The 9,852-nt window shown below is 39.0% G+C and overlaps 1 non-coding gene across 1 annotated transcript; it reads left to right on the forward strand.

Annotated features, from left to right (window-relative positions):
- The first annotated feature begins 8,636 nt into the window (after positions 1–8,636).
- Positions 8,637–8,717, forward strand: trnaa-cgc. The gene has a single exon. It is a non-coding gene; the product is annotated as a tRNA-Ala (tRNA).
- Positions 8,718–9,852: the final 1,135 nt, after the last annotated feature.

Here is a 9,852-nt window from a genome sequence, read left to right on the forward strand (position 1 = left end):
GGTTAGAACCATATGGTAACTATTAACAATACCTAGGGTTAGAACCATATGGTAACTATTAACAATACCTAGGGTTAGAACCATATGGTAACTATTAACAATACCTAGGGTTAGAACCATATGGTAACTATTAACAATACCTAGGGTTAGAACCATATGGTAACGATTAACAATACCTAGGGTTAGAACCATATGGTAACGATTAACAATACCTAGGGTTAGAACCATATGGTAACGATTAACAATACCTCCCCTCCATGTTCTCAGTGGTCAGTACATGAGACTTCCTGTCCCACTCCTCATCAGTGTGATGGACAGTTGCAGAGATGTATGACAGCGTGTTCATAGATCCCACAACCTGTTGTTAACGCCGCGTACGGGGGGTTAAGAGTCTGATCTTTGTACTAATCATTGTACTAATTTCTCCAGAGGTTTTTTCAATACGGCATGTTGTAGTCTGGTTCTAGATATAAGCCGACATCCTCAACCGTTGACAATGACTGCATATAGACAGCAATTATTTCTGTATTCAGCGCTGTGGTTTTCTTAATAACCAGAATCTGCATAATGTCACATTTGGTAGTGCTAAAACAAGACAAAGGTGATGGCTGGGTACGTAGCATATAGTACTCCATTATCTGTAGTGCTTGATATATAACACATGCAGACACACACACACACACACACACACTCCACACACACACACACACACACACACACACCTCAGAGAAAACACACATAGCCAGAGTTTGTATAAAGGCTTCTGTTCCAACGTTCAAATTAGCAATTTCTATTAGATGCCAGAATACAGATATGGGTCCATCTCCTTTCCATTATCCCACGAAAAACAATAAACAACTTGAGAGATGATGTCTTGTTTGCAATGAATCACACATGTTATTTGACCCCACAGTCCAGTTCGGTTGGTCACACAGTTCCAGGGTTGGATAATGAAGACAGACTCCAAGATGCTAATGATGACAAAGTAAAAAAAAAAAAAAAAAACAGCTCAAGAAATTGTCTAGTAAAAATGGGAAATAAAAGGATATAAGCGGTACTCTGTTCACGGATCACACGGTCCTATTCACATGGTGGAAAACTGTAGCTCGACTCCTGTCTCAGCCACCTGTAGCAAATCATTGACTGCCGCCATATTCCCCAGTTAACCCCTTAAACGCTGGTTCTAATTGGTGGCTAGCAGGTGGGCACGATAATACAAAATAAAATGGGGTTTCCATAAACATATTTCCTTTTCCAAGTAATATTCTATATACATTTCTTATACAATTCTTATACATTTTATTTTCCAACAAAATTGCTCTTACAGTTTGAAAAGGATCATTTAATCAAAACTTTACAATCAAACGGACATAGGCATACTCCATATTCAGTTACATTTTTGACCAAGATGTAATATGAGACAAGTGTTGGAGCAGTATGTGTGTTCTCTCATGTACTTTAAGTATATTGTGATATACTGAATGTACTGTGATATTGATGTACACTGAGTGGACAAAACATTATGAACACCTGCTCTTTCCATGGCATAGACTGACCAGGTGAAAGCTATGATCCCTTATTGATGTCACTTGTTAAATCCACTTCGATCAGTGTAGATGAAGGGGAGGAGACAGGTTAAGCCTTGAGACAATTGAGACATGGATTGAGGGTGAATGGGCAAGACAAAATATTGAAGTGCCTTTGAACAGGGGTATGGTAGTAGGTGCCAGGTGCACCAGTTTGTGTCAAGAACTGCAATGCTGCTGGGTTTTTCACACTCAACAGTTTCCAGTGTGTATCAAGAATGGTCCACCACCCAAAGGAAATCCAGCCAACTTGACACGACTGTGGGAAGCATTGGAGTCAACATGGGCCAGCATCCCTGTGGAACACTTTCTACACCTTGTGGAGTCCCCCATGCATTGACAAATTGAAGCTTCTCTGAGGGCAAAAGGGAGGAGGAGGGAGGGGGGTGCAACGCAATAGTAGGAAGGTGTTCTTAATGTTTTGTACACTCAGTGTATATAATGAATGTCCACTAGTGACTAACACCATCAAAATTAAAAATACATTTAACTAAATGAAACAATGACAAAATTCAAGAAGTTTAAAGGTTAGAATCAAGAAATTCATATTTTTTACAATCAAAATGTACATTTCACAATATCCCAATCATATAATAAAATTATTTTTGCAATATCCAAATCAAATTCATTTTGCAATATACAAATCATACATCCAATCAAATTCTTTCAAGAGGTTTCAAATTCAAGAGGTTTCGAGGTTAGATTCAAGAAATTCCATTAATTTACATAATAATTTCATTTAGCTATATATCCAAATAATATGATGAACAACAGAGGGTTTATACTTGTACGCAATCAATCAAAATTCATAATCAAAATAAAATACACATTTAAAATGTATATTCTGATTTTAGACATGTCTTGAGAAGAAAAAACTAACAGTAGTAGTTTTTGAGGAAGCTTTCATACAATTAGATTTCATGTGGCATAAACCAAAACGCTAATTATCAGTCAAAAGCATGAGTCAAAGCCTCTATTCCCTCATGGTACAGTACACCAGGTCCTCTGACCCGGGAAAATGTATTTCCACAATGAGAGCAGTGGTAGAGCTTCTCTCCTGTGGGTGTCCTTTCATGCTCTTTCAGGTTCCCTAACCAGGCAGAACTACTTCCACACTGGGAGCATTGGAAAGGCTTCAGCGTGAATCCTCACGAAACCAGGACAAAAAAAAAAGACCATGATTGTTTGGATTTTCATTGAATGGTCTTTTGGAGGAAGCATTGTTGACATACAGTATGTATCTAAAAGCATAATTGAGAAATAAATCATAAAAGTTGGCTTATTTGTGACACTTATCCAGGCCTCCTTTAAGACTCTATACTCTTGGAACTTTGATATGCCCGTCAACAATCTTTCATGCAAAGGACCATTCTATGGTTGAATGTTCATGAAAATCCCCCAAAATCATGGTCTTTTTTTTTTGTCCTGATTTGATGAGGAATCACCCTTCTCTCCTGTGTGTGTCCTCTCATGTGATTTCAGGTACCATAACCAGGTTTAAATGTTTTCACATCGGGATCAATGGTAAGGCTTCTCCCCTGTATGTGTTCTTTCGTGCTTTTTCCGATTTTCTGATGAGCCAAATGTCTTTGCACACTGGGAGCAGTGGTATGGCTTTTCTCCTGTGTGTGTCCTCTCATGCCTTTTCAAGTTTTCTAAATGGGTAAAACATTTTCCACACGGGGAGCAGTGATAAGGCTTCTCTCCTGTGTGCGTCATCTCATGCCTTGTCAAGTTCCCTGAATGGGTAAAACTCTTTCCACACAGAGAGCATTGGAAAGGCTTCTCTCCTGTGTGCATCATCTTATGTGTTTTCAGTGTCCCTAAAGAGGTAAAACTCTTTCCACACATGGAGCAGTGATATGGCTTCTCCCCTGTATGTGTTCTTTCATGCGCTTTCAGATTCCCTGACAGGGTAAAACCCTTTCCACAGTTGGAGCATTGGAAAGGCTTCTCTCCTGTATGTGTTCTTTCATGATCTTTCAGATGCGATGACTGGATAAATCGCTTCTCACACTGAGAACATTGGAAAGGCCTCTCTACAGAGTGTGTTCTCTCATGTGATTTCAGGTGCCCTGATGATAAATATTTATTTCCACACTGGGAACATTGGTAAAGCTTCTCTCCAGTGTGTGTTCTTTCATGTACTTTGGTCTCTCCTCTGGTCTCTCGTCTCTCTTCTGCCAAAGACAAACAGAAATAGTATTTGGTTAAACAGAGAGACCTGAATTAAACCTCCACGTGATAACACTGTCTCCCTATGAGGTGTAATCCAGACTAGATCCCTCATTATAAAAGGGCAAGTTTGGATCCGGGATGCTGATTGGTTGATAGCCGTTAGTTATTCACAAATAACAGTTCCAATTGAATTATCCCTACACAGCAATTGTCCCACAGCCCAGCCAGGCAATTGATGAACTTATCTCCACTGGAAAACCCCATATAGACATTATTACCCTGTCTTTCTCCACTAACATTTAGTTTGTATAAACCTTGCCATCTACCTCTTCGATATCTGCATCAATGAGAGTTCTTCCCTGCCATAGGGAATGAATGTGACCAGACACAGCAACTTATTCTGGGGCAGCCAGGTGAAATCAAGCATCATTATTATGGATATAGGGCATAGTCATATTCATATCAATAGAAAAAAGGTCAAACAAACGAAAATGTATCCAGTTTGCTGTCATTCCAGCTGCAGAGTTTGATGTGACTGTTAGCATTAGTTGGCAACTACCAAGGGAGAAGAACGTTAGCCAGCCTGCATAGCAACCATTTCTGTTTAGAACGAACAACCAGTGCGCTTGGCTAGAAACTATACCAATAGAACGAACAACCAGTGCGCTTGGCTAGAAACTATACCAATAGAACGAACAACCAGTGCGCTTGGCTAGAAACTATACCAATAGAACGAACAACCAGTGCACTTGGCTAGAAACTATACCAATAGAACGAACAACCAGTGCGCTTGGCTAGAAACTATACCAATAGAACGAACAACCAGTGCACTTGGCTAGAAACTATACCAATAGAACAAACAACCAGTGCGCTTGGCTAGAAACTATACCAATAGAACGAACAACCAGTGCACTTGGCTAGAAACTATACCAATAGAACGAACAACCAGTGCGCTTGGCTAGAAACTATACCAATAGAACGAACAACCAGTGCACTTGGCTAGAAACTATACCAATAGAACGAACAACCAGTGCGCTTGGCTAGAAACTATACCAATAGAACGAACAACCAGTGCACTTGGCTAGAAACTATACCAATAGAACGAACAACCAGTGCGCTTGGCTAGAAACTATACCAATAGAACGAACAACCAGTGCGCTTGGCTAGAAACTATACCAATAGAACGAACAACCAGTGCACTTGGCTAGCAACAGAAAATAAAACTAACGACTGGCTTATGTCCTGACTATATCCTCTGGTGGAAGGATGAAATAAAACGAATGTAATCAGTAAAATAATGTTTTAAATTAAAACATGTTGTTAATAAGTTTTTTTTTTAAGCAATAAGGCATGAGATCCCATGGGTTATTGTGAATGACACACTCTTAAAGACTGTTTCCCGGCTGTTATCCTATGAATAGCCCTTAGTTCTCATGCCTTATTGCTTAATTATTTTTTTTTGTCATTTAGCAGACGCTCTTATCCAGAGCGACTTACAGGAGCAATTAGGGTTAAGTGCCTTGCTCAAGGGCACATCGACAGATTTTTCACCTAGTCGGCTCTGGGATTAGAACCAGCGACCTTTCGGTTACTGGCACAACGCTCTTACCCACTAAGCTACCTGCCGCCCTAAATAACTGCTTTATGGCTTAAATGAAATAACCGAAATAGCCAGTTGTTTTAGAACATTTAATCCAGATCAAAATGATCCTTCCCTGTCTTGATTCTGTCCTCTTCATCATTTGAAAAGAAACTGAAAGGCAAGATCAGACATGAGTTGGTTGTAATAATAGGCGATAATGACGTGGTATCATAGATATTTCAAGCAGACCAGTCTGTCTTACCTTAGACTATAACTAAAAACATAATAACTGAAAAAGCAAAGGACAAACTAACACCATTGACATTTTAAAAACAAATGGTGTACAACTTATAGTCCCGTGTAGCTCAGTTGGTAGAGCATGGCGCTTGCAACGCAAGGGTTGTGGGTTCGTTTCCCACGGGGGACCAGTATGAAAAAAATGTATGCACTCACAAACTGTAAGTCACTCTGGATAAGAGCGTCTGCTAAATGACTAAAATGTAAATGTAAAAACTTTAAATTTCCTCTCATGTGAACAAAGCACTACAGGAAGAGATATACAGAAAAATATAATGGGAAGCGTTTGATCCATTAACGGTTTGTTGGTGGCCCCCACTCTTCGTAGCTTTAACAATTCCTACAGTAGTAAACAACATATAGAACTTCAGTAAAATGCCTCTTAAAAACCATACATCGGTTCAACAACTGCAGCGTTTTAAGACAGTACTCACTGATGTTAATCACATCTCCAGTCTTCTCTTCTTCCTCCTCCAATGTGACAGTAATCTCCTCCTCCTCTTTCACTCTTTCAACCGCATCGTCCTCTTTCTCTTCCTCATCTTCTTTAACAGTAACATCCTCCTCCTCTTTCACCCTGAAAGCTTCTTTCTCTTCTTTCACAGTAACATCCTCCTCCACTTTCACTGTAACCTCTTCTTTCACTGTAACAGCTTCACCCTCTGCTTCAATTTTGACAGTGACATCCTCCTCCTCTTTCACTGTAACTTCACCCTCTACTTCTATTTTGACAGTAACAGCCTCCTCTTCATTCTCCTCTTTCAAGAGAGCTTCTTTCTCCGTCCAGCAGACCTCCTCTTCTTTAGCAGGGGGGGAGTAGTTTAGTGAACTCATGGTCGGGGATGTTAGCTAGCTAGTCAGCATTAGCGACTAGCCTAATGCTACTGCTAAGTTATCCAGCCAGCTAGCTGGCTAACAACGTAAATATTAAATTAAATGGGGGTAACTAGTAGATATGACAGAAGTGTGTTTAAAATACAGTGGCTAATATACACCGAAAGTATCTAAAGCGCTCCAACGTTTTGGCTATCTTGGCAAACAAGCTACTGTATGGAAGTGGCTGGTGTTTTTTTTAAGCTTCCCGTCCACTAAATTATACGTCACACTCTTGCAGCGTCAATGAAAGACACAAATTGCAATCTGCGACTGGAGTGGTTAACGCAGTTTAGGAAAATATGTATTTTATTTTCAGACAAAAAGTTGATTTTTATTTTATTTTGTTAAGTAACAATATTATATGGAAAGGTACAAAGAGAAACATGTCTTAATCAGTGCAGATTGTTAATGAGTGAGAATTTAAAACATACTATACCACTGCATATTTACATTTAGGAAATCAGTCAAACAAACAGATAATATCACAATAAGCAGCTAGCTCTATACTGCTCCTACATGGTGTAACAATACATAATATAGATGTATATAATGAACAGACTAGGTCTATACTGCTCCTACATGGTGTAACAATACATAATATAGATGTATATAATGAACAGACTAGGTCTATACTGCTCCTACATGGTGTAACAATACATCATATAGATGTATATAATGAACAGACTAGGTCTATACTGCTCCTACATGGTGTAACAATACATAATATAGATGTATATAATGAACAGACTAGGTCTATACTGCTCCTACATGGTGTAACAATACATAATATAGATGTATATAATGAACAGACTAGGTCTATACTGCTCCTACATGGTGTAACAATACATAATATAGATGTATATAATGAACAGACTAGGTCTATACTGCTCCTACGTGGTGTAACAATACATAATATAGATGTATATAATGAACAGACTAGGTCTATACTGCTCCTACATGGTGTAACAATACATAATATAGATGTATATAATGAACAGACTAGGTCTATACTGCTCCTACATGGTGTAACAATACATAATATAGATGTATATAATGAACAGACTAGGTCTATACTGCTCCTACATGGTGTAACAATACATAATATAGATGTATATAATGAACAGACTAGCTCTATACTGCTCCTACATGGTGTAACAATACATCATATAGATGTATATAATGAACAGACTAGGTCTATACTGCTCCTACATGGTGTAACAATACATAATATAGATGTATATAATGAACAGACTAGCTCTATACTGCTCCTACATGGTGTAACAATACATCATATAGATGTATATAATGAACAGACTAGGTCTATACTGCTCCTACATGGTGTAACAATACATCATATAGATGTATATAATGAACGTCCACTAGTGGCTAACACAGTTCACAAATATTGATTTTGGATTAAAATATGTTGAATTAATCAAATCCTTTTCACAATCAGAACCTGTGTTTTCTCTGACATGGTGGAATAAAACTGATTGTAACATCCATGCAGTGGTGATGTTTTTCTTGGCAGGTGGCTTAGTGGTTAAGAGCGTTGTGCCAGTAACCGAAAGGTCGCTGGTTCTAATCCCCGAGCCAACTAGGTGAAAAATCTGTCGATGTGCCCTTGAGCAAGGCACTTAACCCTAATTGCTCCTGTAAGTCGCTCTGGATAAGAGCGTCTGCTAAATAATGTAAATGTAAAATGTAACAATTGATCAGTTTTGTCATCAGAAGAACGTCATCACACTTTCAAGGTTAGAATCTAGAATTGCACATCTGTCTAATCAAGTCAAGAGGTTTGAATGTTAGCATAAAGTAATACAAATTATATTAATCTATTCAGTAATTTAAATTTTAAAATATCAAAATCCTATAATGAACATCTAAGAGTTTATATCCAATTAATCAAAGTTCATAATGAAAACAAAATACTAATTAGATAAAATTCTAGTTTTAAATATTAGACCTGTGTTGAAATACACAGTGGGGCAGTGGTCGAAGGCACTGCATCGCTGTGCCACTAGAGATCCTGGTTCGAATCCAGGCTCTGTCGTAGCTGGCCGCGACCGGGAGACCCATGGGGCGGCGCACAATTGGCCCAGGGTAGGGGAGGGAATGGCCAGCAGGGATGTAGCTCAGTTGGTAGAGCATGGTGTTCGCAACGCCAGGGTTGTGGGTTCGATTCCCACGGGGGGCCAGTATGAAAAAAATAAAATAAAATGTATGCACTAATTGTAAGTCGCTCTGGATAACAGCGTCTGCTAAAAGAAAATAGATTTTTTATTTTAAATACTTTTGTCCCAAAACTATTACTTTTATTTGAGTATTTGAATGGTTATTTGTAAAAACCAAATAGTGTACCAAATTGTATTTAAAAGTATTTTCAAACGATTTCCTGGAATACTATTTGAAACCCTTTTCCAAACATATTTAAAATACCCTCAAATACTCTCAAATACCCTCAAATACTCTGAAAGCTCTAAAAGTTGGGGGGAAAAGGCAAATGTTTATAAACAATTACAGTGGGGAAAAAAAGTATTTAGTCAGCCACCAATTGTGCAAGTTCTCCCACTTAAAAAGATGAGAGAGGCCTGTAATTTTCATCATAGGTACACGTCAACTATGACAGACAAATTGAGGAAAAAAATCCAGAAAATCCCATTGTAGGATTTTTAATGAATTTATTTGCAAATTATGGTGGAAAATAAGTATTTGGTCACCTACAAACAAGCAAGATTTCTGGCTCTCACAGACCTGTAACTTCTTCTTTCAGAGGCTCCTCTGTCCTCCACTCGTTACCTGTATTAATGGCACCTGTTTGAACTTGTTATCAGTATAAAATACACCTGTCCACAACCTCAAACAGTCACACTCCAAACTTCACAATGGCCAAGACCAAAGAGCTGTCAAAGGACACCAAAAACAAAATTGTAGACCTGCACCAGGCTGGCAAGACTGAATCTGCAATAGGTAAGCAGCTTGGTTTGAAGAAATCAACTGTGGGAGCAATTATTAGGAAATGGAAGACATACAAGACCACGTGATAATCTCCCTCGATCTGGGGCTCCACGCAAGATCTCAACCCGTGGGGTCAAAATGATCACAAGAACGGTGAGCAAAAATCCCAGAACCACACGGGGGACCTAGTGAATGACCTGCAGAGAGCTGGGACCAAAGTAACAAAGCCAACCATCAGTAACACACTACGCCGCCAGGGACTCAAATCCTGCAGTGCGAGGCGTGTCCCCCTGCTTAAGCCAGTACATGTCCAGGCCCGTCTGAAGTGCATTTGGATGATCCAGAAGAGGATTGGGAGAATGTCATATGGTCAGA

This window comes from Coregonus clupeaformis, unplaced genomic scaffold (genome assembly GCF_020615455.1).
Source record: "Coregonus clupeaformis isolate EN_2021a unplaced genomic scaffold, ASM2061545v1 scaf0802, whole genome shotgun sequence".
Taxonomy (NCBI): Eukaryota; Metazoa; Chordata; class Actinopteri; order Salmoniformes; family Salmonidae; genus Coregonus; species Coregonus clupeaformis.